This window comes from Halyomorpha halys, unplaced genomic scaffold (assembly GCF_000696795.3).
Source record: "Halyomorpha halys isolate HHAL.00 unplaced genomic scaffold, Hhal_1.1 Scaffold920.1, whole genome shotgun sequence".
NCBI classification, from domain to species: Eukaryota; Metazoa; Arthropoda; class Insecta; order Hemiptera; family Pentatomidae; genus Halyomorpha; species Halyomorpha halys.
In genome coordinates, this window is record NW_027114350.1 from 86646 (window position 1) to 96172 (window position 9527).

Genomic DNA, 9527 nt, shown 5'->3' on the forward strand with positions numbered 1-9527 from the left:
GGTACAATTTTTATCAATAATCCACCAATTCTTATTAGGTTTTATAAAATGTCCAACTTAGGTATTACAAGAATGAGTTGGGATATCAAAACTAACACCACTTCAATTGATAACATTCCTTTTATTATGTTATACACATAATGAACAATAAAATTGATAATTTCTTATTTATATTTTATAAGGATTGTGATATATTTTTAAATCTACTATATTCCAAATAAATTTTGTTTGTAGGTTTATAACTCAATTAAATAAAAAGGTAGTTAAGAATGACAACTTAGCACCTGTGATTTCAAATCGCAACTTTCAATTAATCTTATTGTAAGCTAAAAAAACATTTTTTCTGAAGTTCAAAACATGAATAAATGTTGCCTTTTCAGTCCCTACGTTTTAATCAAAAGTATATTTAATATAATATAAAAACTCAAAATTTATTGGACTTGGAAAATAAAGTCTGAAATTGGAAATGAACATCATGTACTGGATGGATTATAAAGATTATAATAAATAACTTGTAATAGATCAAGAAATAATTGGATATTGCGTTGATATCAAAAAAAGAAGAAAAGAAATATGGCTTAGTTCATTAGAATTTTAAATGTGAAACTATCAATTATAGATAGCATTGCAAAGAAGAAATATCTTGTGATAAGATGCCGATCAATGCAGTGCTCAATTAATTTTTATTGCTAACTTATTTTTATGAATTTCAAAGTAAAATACTTCTTTCCTTCAATTTTATTTATTTCTTGTATTTATTGACAGTATTTTATGACTTATTTATATTTTGTTTGTGTTAATTTTTATTTTAGACTAAATTATGATTTATTGTGGTATATATTGTATTTAACACCCTTCATTAATATAACAAGGGCAATAAGAGCAAAAATTTTATCTATAACATATGTTTAATAATAAGCACTGAGTAAAAATTCTTGTTTCTTAGATACATCAATAAATTTGAAATCGAATACACAAATAAAACTAGGATGATAAATAATTTTCTAGTCAATTCCATGATGTCAGCTGCTTAAAATTGATCTAGGATCTTATAAATTTTATGAGATTAGATTTGATTAATTTTGTAGAAAAATATGACTATTTATTTCATTAAAAATAATTAACCAAACTCTGTGTCTAACCTTTTCTAAAATATGTACAAAGTATACTATTTTCTGTTACTATCTATTATATTATATAAAATTTTTGGTAGACATATCAGAAATTTCTTTATATTAATAAATTTAAAAAATAAAAGTGGCATTAAAACAATTTGGACGTGTAGGTTACTTGTATATATAAGAAATTACTGTATTGCTTCACACTAACAAGTACTACTTGTTGTACTGTGTACAACAATAATGTAAGTAGTACTTGTTGTACTGTGTTGCTTCACACTAACAAGTACTACTAAAAGACCAGTTAAAACTATGAATTTTAATAATCTTAGCTAACATTTAACTTTAAATTTCAGATTGTAAATGACCAAATTTATTATTTATAGGAGTATTAATTTTAATAAGGAATTACTGTTAATCAATAAATTATAATATATTTTTAAATCACTAAGACATGTTTGTTCGATTAAATTAATTGACTGAAACCTGAGACAAAGTGGAAATATGATACATCTGGATTTTGAGAAATTTGTTTTACAAGTTTAACTAATTATTCAACCCATAAATATTTTGTAGTTTAAGTGATGTGTCAATATTTGTTTTTGTGTATACAACTATGTACATTTATGTAAGCTCAATATAAATAAAAATTTTTAGCAAAGACAAAGTTTATTTATTTATTTTATTATATCTGATGTTCTCCTACTGCCTTCTGAAAGTGTTGATGACAAATTAATACTAATGTAAAGTTAATATGTTCTTAGTTTTAAATTGATACATATCAAAATATAAAATGTGTATATTTACAAGATTAGACTAAGCCTGAATAATTATTAATAACTAAAATAGTAACTGGTTAAATGGATTATAGTTATTTAATGTTTCTGTTTTTATATTCTAAAATACCATTATATTATAATATAAGTGAAGATGTTATAACTGTTTGATTATGAACTTGTACAATTCAATTGTAGTCAGTAAACAAACAAATTTCTTAATATAATAAGAAGGTACATACTTTAAAGAAGGATGAATGCCTCTGTCTTGATCTCCTTAGCAGCTACCAACAACTACTGAGTTTGTCTATCTTTTCGAAACTGGATGTGACCTTGATATATCCTTGTGGAGGGGAGGGAGTTAAAATTTGATCTGCATGCTAATAGATAACTTCATTAATCAATGATGAATAAGAGAAAATCCGTTAATTCCTGAACTTCAAATTCATTCTTGTTTTCCTTTTTACATAAAATTAGAATTAACAAAATTTAATGATTAAATGCTTTAGGATTTTTCATCTGGATCTAATGATTCAACTATGCATTTAAAGTAGAGAAAATCTAGATTAACCTTTATTTGTATTTTTTTTTAAATTCCTAATTTGCTTTCATGAAATATTCATAAAAGCTCATTTCCAGAGACCAAATCAGTTTGGAGTAAAAACTTAGAAATAAGTAAGCAATCTAAAAAATAGAACTAATGAACATAAAAAAACCTAAGTATTCAATTAAATATACAAATAATAAATAATATTATAGTTAAAGATAAACAAAATACTCTTAACCCTTTAAAATAATAATCCGTTAAACCTAAAACATTTTTACTTAAAAAACTTTTCCCAGTTTTTATAATAAATAAATATTAGGCTTATGTTAAATAATACAATACTAAAATAAACTCTGCATTAAAGTGAATCAACTATTTTGATTTTCAATTTAGTAGGTTTTGCCAATCACGAGTTCAGTAAATTGAAAAAAAATATTTCTATATCAACCAAAATTTTGCCTTATTCTCTTATGAGTTAAAAAACATCAATGGAAATTTCAGAAACAACTGATTACAAACAGTTATAAAAAAACTTGTTTCTTTTTTTTGTTTTTTTTTCATCCCAATCTCTTATTCAAGAATGAAAATAAAAATAGTTTTTCCTATGTTTTAATACAAAAATATCTAATAAAAAATTTAAAAGTGAATCAAAACAAGTTTAATGTATTAAATCCAACTGTGTGATTTTATTTTAATTAAAATTTCTTTTAAAGGTTTTTTTTTACTATAAGGAAATTAAAATTGTGATTACAAATTTATCATATAATCATGACCTTGCTCCATGGGTTTGTCTAGCAATATAGCAAATCATTTTGCCTTCTGTCTACTTCCTGTGATCTGTTAAAAATAGTCGATTGAAAAATATTAATCCATTTTTCTGTTATTCTCGCGAATTATCTCCTGTTTAAATTTTTTGTGTGAAAATTTTGAATTATGATCAACCTTCATATATTCCTAATCAGCTCATTATTCAGCTTCCTAATTAGCTCATTTATTTCATTTTAAAGTACTAATTATTTTTTAATAAAAAGTAGAATTTCTTTGTACTTATAGCTTCTATGATTTTAAAGCATCCAAAGATTCTTTCAAATAGCTAATTATTTTTTCTAATCCTTGTTGAAATGGAATTTGTTAAGTACTTGATAATGCTCTTCTTGATTCCTCACATACCCAGTTTCCTGGAGGTCCACATTCAAGATCAGGAAAGGTAGCACTAAATATTGTTAAATCCATAAATTTAATTTCACATGGGAAATTTTAAATGTTTTACCTTGTCAATACAAGGTTACCAAATGGGGCTTATAGGTAATAATATGAAATTCTACTGCATCATATGAAATGGTAACAAATAGAGCTCTTCTATGTGAAGAGTACTCCATTGTTGAAGGAATGGCATAATTTTGTTTATGGGTGATGATTTCTTCTGGAAGTCCTGATCAAGATTATTATTATTATTGGTTATCAAATATATATATTGTAATATGCTCTTTTTTAGTAAATAGTATATTTTGATGTATAAATGGTTTTAATATGTTTTATTTTATGTATCATTTTGATATTCATTGCTTTGTTTATCCAAAAAGCAAACTAGCCAAGTTTCATTGTTTATAATGGCTTCGTGACACTATAAACTAGATGGCGGTATGTTGTCAATGCCACATTGAGTAAATTCAAATATCATAAAAACTATTTTAACTCTTCCCATCATAATTGAAGATACAGTAAATTAAAGGAAAATTAGAAATCAAGGAATAGTGCAAATGAATAATATTCAGAAAATAAATCATTTGGAAAAATCCCTAACTGTTGGGGGGACAATGATGTTTACATGTAACCTCAAGGCAGGTTACCTTTGGCTGGAATAAGCTCTCTTGGTTCTGGGACTTCAAGGAGAGAGGAGGTATCTTCATCAATTTCTGTCCAGCATGAAGGAAGAAGCCATATTGGACAGGAGAACAAAGAAACAGCATTTTTGGAGGCAAGAACAAAGAAAATCAAGGATATCAACAGGAAGATAGTGAGCTTGGTTAGTTTTGTTATAACTAAAATAGAATACATTTGTATAATAGATTTAAATTAAATTAATTGAGATTATTGTAAATGCCTGTTCTGATTGTCTAGTAACCATACGCCCTGAGATTAAGAGTTTCTTTTTATATAATAAAATTAAGAGTCTTTTTATATTATAAAAGTTTAAATATAATTCTATTATCTATTTGATATTAGTGTTCTTTAATTTGAACCCAAGTTAATTCTCTTATATTTGAGAAAAGTTATAAAACTAGCAAAGATTATTTTTATTTAATTTTTATATTTTTAAAAATTATTACAATATATATATATATATAAACAGTAAGAAAACCTCTCATAATAGCATCTTCCCTGATACTTGCTGTCAAACTGTGTGCATAAAGAATACTCTCAAGAAGAGTTTGAATTTCCTACCATTACTTTTTTCTGATGAATATAGTAATATCAGATATAAAATTTTATATAATTTCTGTTCAGTTGGTTTTCAAATACTTTTGTATAAAATATCTTATAAATAATCTAAGCAATGCTGAAACAATACAATTGCGAAACCAAATAAACAATAAAAACTATGGAATTCTCAAAGCTCAGCTAGTGTTGTACCAATTTCTGATTTTTTCAAAATGATGAATATTGAAAATGGTCATAAAAAAAAAAATCAATATTAATAATATATTTGAATAGACCTGTTTATTTCATAGAATAGCAATAACTTCATAAAATAGCAATACGTTTTTCGGGTACTGTGTTTCTTTCTGGGTTCATTTTAAAAAATAAAATAAAAAATGCCTGTGAACTAAGAACTGACTTCCTAAAGGGGGTGTACTATACTATTTAAATCAAAATTTTTAGGGAGAGGAAGGGCATTTTTATGAGTTCATAAATTTTTGAAGGAAAAAGTATGTTTGAATATGTAGGGAATTTGACACCCAGGAGCTAGGAAAAATACACAGATACACCATTAAGTATTATAAATAAAAAAATATAATTTATTGATCTCTTTTTATATTATCAGTGAGAAGGTTATTAAAATTTCTGAGAGGTTAAGCATCATCACTCTTAGGATGAAGGGCACTCCTGCTGCAAACAATCTTCTTATTGACATTTTACTAACGCAAAATATTGATACACTTCTAATAATTTATAATATACTGGGTCTCCTAATACGTTGTAAAACATCCATCGTAAACTTATATTACAGTAATGTATCAATATTATGAATGTTTTTGGTCAATTAGTTGTTTAAAGACGTTTGTGTAACTTCATGATAGACAATGAGGCAACGTTGAAAAGCTTTCTCCAACTTAAAAAACTTACCTTCGAGTTTTTGTTAGCTTTCCCATTTTCAGAATTGATGGTGACTTTGCTATAGCTGCATGCCGAGAATTTCTTAAAAGGGATAATGCGCCATTCTTATTCAGTGACAGTAGGACATCGATACCTCCTTACTTTCACATTTATTAACGGTCACTGTGCGTTGTTCTCACGCCTGGACAGTGCAACTAAGTTAACGATGATACCCGTTAAAAATCATTTACCACAGGTTATCTTTAAATAAACATTTTTATTAACACGTTTCAATTCAGAAAAACGTAGCAATGATGTTATAATGAGTATTTCTTATAAAACTTTTGTAAGCAATATCGTATACAATATATTAATCGTAACAATATTATTTGTAATTATATATAATATAGTAATAATATAGTGTTAGTGAAATATGATATCGTACATCCTTTCCCGACAATCAGGAGCGATGGTTTTTGATAAATGAGATATCAAAATAACGAGAATTTGATGAGGATGTGACAAATCTTCATTTCGATTCTTCGTGACTTCCACAGCGTCATGGGATACTTATCACATATCGTTCTTTCTCATGACTAAGTTTGAAACACTGCGAATATGACACTGCTAAAAGAAAAAGGAAAAACAGATCCTGTTCTTCTGCATTGACCCTATAGTTTTCAAATAATTCTTTGGTACTCTCTGGTCTATACTGAATTAAAATAAGCCTAAATGAGTTATCATTTCATCACCAAACATAGTTTTTTTTTTCTTCGGTGCTTGGCCATAACTTATTGAATGAAACTTTTTTTTACGACTCAAATATCCAACTATACCGTGAATGTTTTGAAACAAGGTATCTTCAAAATCTTCAAAATGATTGAATCAAATATGTTTAGTCGTCCGTCAGTGCTTGTATAATTATATTTTGAATTAAAGACTGAAGTGGTACTTCATAGATTTTTTACTCAAATCACACAGTAACATTTTAAGAATGTTTAGAAAAAATTGATCTCAATATATTGAAAAATACTGTACTAAATATTTTAGCCTGTACATTTCTGAATATGTACCGTTTTTTTTGTGTGAACGCCTTAACCGATTTTCAATGTTCGTATTGTAAATTATAATAATATTTCATGATGTTCTCAGCATTATACAGTTTCTTTATTCATAGTCTGAATCGCGTGTGAGTTGATAAAAATTCATATTTATATTAAATATCAATATCAATTTGATATCTAATCTCACATTCTATTACATATTCACATATATATGCCCTAACTTTGCTTTAATTTTTACATTACTTCCGGATAAAGCAAGCTTGTTGAACAGATAGCAGAAGAAGCATGGTCATAATGCTTTTACCAGGAAATTAAAAAAAAAAACTCTATTACATCTGGAAATTTCGGAAAATAAAATAGTCCTCAATACATTATACGTTGAAGTAAAAGTTTTCTGAGAACTTTTCTAGTAATGGTTCATTAAAGTTGTGAAAAAAATAAATATTATGTAAAAATTATTCAGAACAATAATAAGAAAGTACTTACAAATATTGCCTGATAATCGTAAACCACTCCTCCCTCTCCTTTCTTAGTTCAAAACATTATCAAATTATATATATTCAACTTTATTTATTTTAATTTTTTAAACCCAAAGATACAACTAAATATATATATATTAAGTTGCAGGATGTTTTTCTTTTTGAAGAGGGAATTATTTAGATTTTGTAGAACATACTAAAATGGGTCTGATGAAAAAGTATAATGTTTCCTCCCTTGTAAGGCGCATGTACCTAGATGGCTCTCCCCTGATGATCTAGATAAAAACTACCTAAGGCGTGATGGAGCAAATTGTTTTTATTTATTCTTGTTGTTGTTAAGTTGCGTGATACGTACAGACTATATATTTTTGTTAATTTTTATTTCCTTTGCTAAGCAGCTTAAGGTCTGTGATATGTTCATACAATATTCTTTGATTCATATTTTCAAGTACATATACACATTTCATCATAAATCCACTGGTTTTTATTTTTTATTTTTAGCTATTTCTGAATATTATTATTGTCCGACAAGTAAGATGGAGATAAAGATCAGTACTGAAAGAATAGAATCCTTTAGGGAATAATATATCTCTTTAAATGAATGTATACATTTCATCAGGATTTTCGAATTACAAATTCATTTTAAAATTGAACACAAAGGTCAGTTTACAAGCAAATCAGGCACAACCAACTGAGTATTCGCTTTGTTATTTGGAAAATTTATAGATTAAATGATGTTTATCTTTCAAGTGAATTTCTTGCTTCCGGTGCATGTTCTTTTGCAACCGCTTTAAAGAATTGTTCCAATTTTTTCCCTCACCTGTTTTTTGAGGACATGTTTTATTATTAGTTTTGGGTAAAATATACATTGTAAGAAGCTTTACCAATAAAAGCCACAATTTAAGTCCTGAAACCAATTCCTACCACTACAAGCTATGCAATTAAATGATCAATAGTCATATTCCTGGGTTATGTAATTTTTTGGGAGGGGGAGAGAAAAGCTGCCAACTTATCTCAATCACCAAAAGTTAATTTATTTATATTTTTTCGTTTGTAAAAATCAAGTCTTTTTCAAAACCAGAACAAACGGCTTTTCGGCAACCTTATAAAGTTTTTTTCACTATATTGCTGCATACTAATTTTTATTTTTCAAAATCACATAAAATTTGTTTCCACGATTTTTTCCAATTATCATATTAAGATTTCTTCCGAATTTATTAAAGACAATAATAATAAATAATAGTGGTACTGCTTCTCCCTCCTCTTTTTTATCTACTTTTTATTATTTTATCTTTGTTTATTTATTTTATTAATTATTTGTTCGTTTTATTTTTACTAATTATTTATTTATATTGATTTTTACAACTGACTCATGGGCGCCGCTCACCCCTAAAACAACATGGAAACTTCACACAAGATATGTTGTCTTCAGGTACTTTATAGATTCATTATTCTTTTCCATTCGCCAAATGGATTATAAGGTATTGTTTTATTCTTATTTCATGATTTTTTTCAAAATTTTCATTTGAACATCTTATTTCAAAGATTTTTATTTTTATTTTATCTACTAAACCGATCAAGTTTACTTAATGTCAGATATCAATGGGAATTTTATTAAAACAAATGAAAGAAGGTTATAATTATTATACATATATTTGATCTGATTCAAGTTGATTCATTGAATGAATTCTTATTTATTATTTAATTCTTGGAAATTTCTTATAATATAGTGCTGAAAAATATAAATAAATCGTTCTAAATGTCTATGGTTATGTGTATAAAATCATATAATAATATCATAACATGTCTTGTTATGTAACGTTCTTATGTGTTGATATTCAACAAGGCCAAGGTTCATTCAGTTGGACATGTGCCATGTTTAAAACAGACATCCTGTCTTTGAGAAAAAACGCCATCAAGATTGTGATTTTCCCACTGTCTCAAATGTTTTTTTTTTTGTTTTATCTTTGCTTGTAGAATTATATTTGAACTAACGTCTAAACTGTAGTAGTCTAAAGTAATTAACTGGAATTGTATGAGAATAATGTTCTGGATTTGTTTTTGTTTTACATATTTCTGTAGGAACATTTCTAGAACAACTTTAGTGGAGAGGGGAGGGATAAAATCTAAAAAATTTCCATCATTTTTACCGAATATCTCAATTTACCGGAGAGATGTTTGAGATATTCCCCGAATTTTGCCTTTTTTGTTAAAATATTAGAAAA

At 26.7% G+C, this 9527-nt stretch overlaps 1 protein-coding gene across 1 annotated transcript in view; it reads right to left on the minus strand.

Annotated features, from left to right (window-relative positions):
* Positions 1–2236, minus strand: part of LOC106687167 (uncharacterized) — a 52029-nt gene extending 49793 nt beyond the window's left edge. The window contains exon 1 of the mRNA XM_014430898.2: positions 2137–2236. The gene's annotated coding sequence lies outside the window, so the exon portion shown is untranslated. The remainder of the gene's footprint in view (positions 1–2136) is intronic.
* Positions 2237–9527: the final 7291 nt, after the last annotated feature.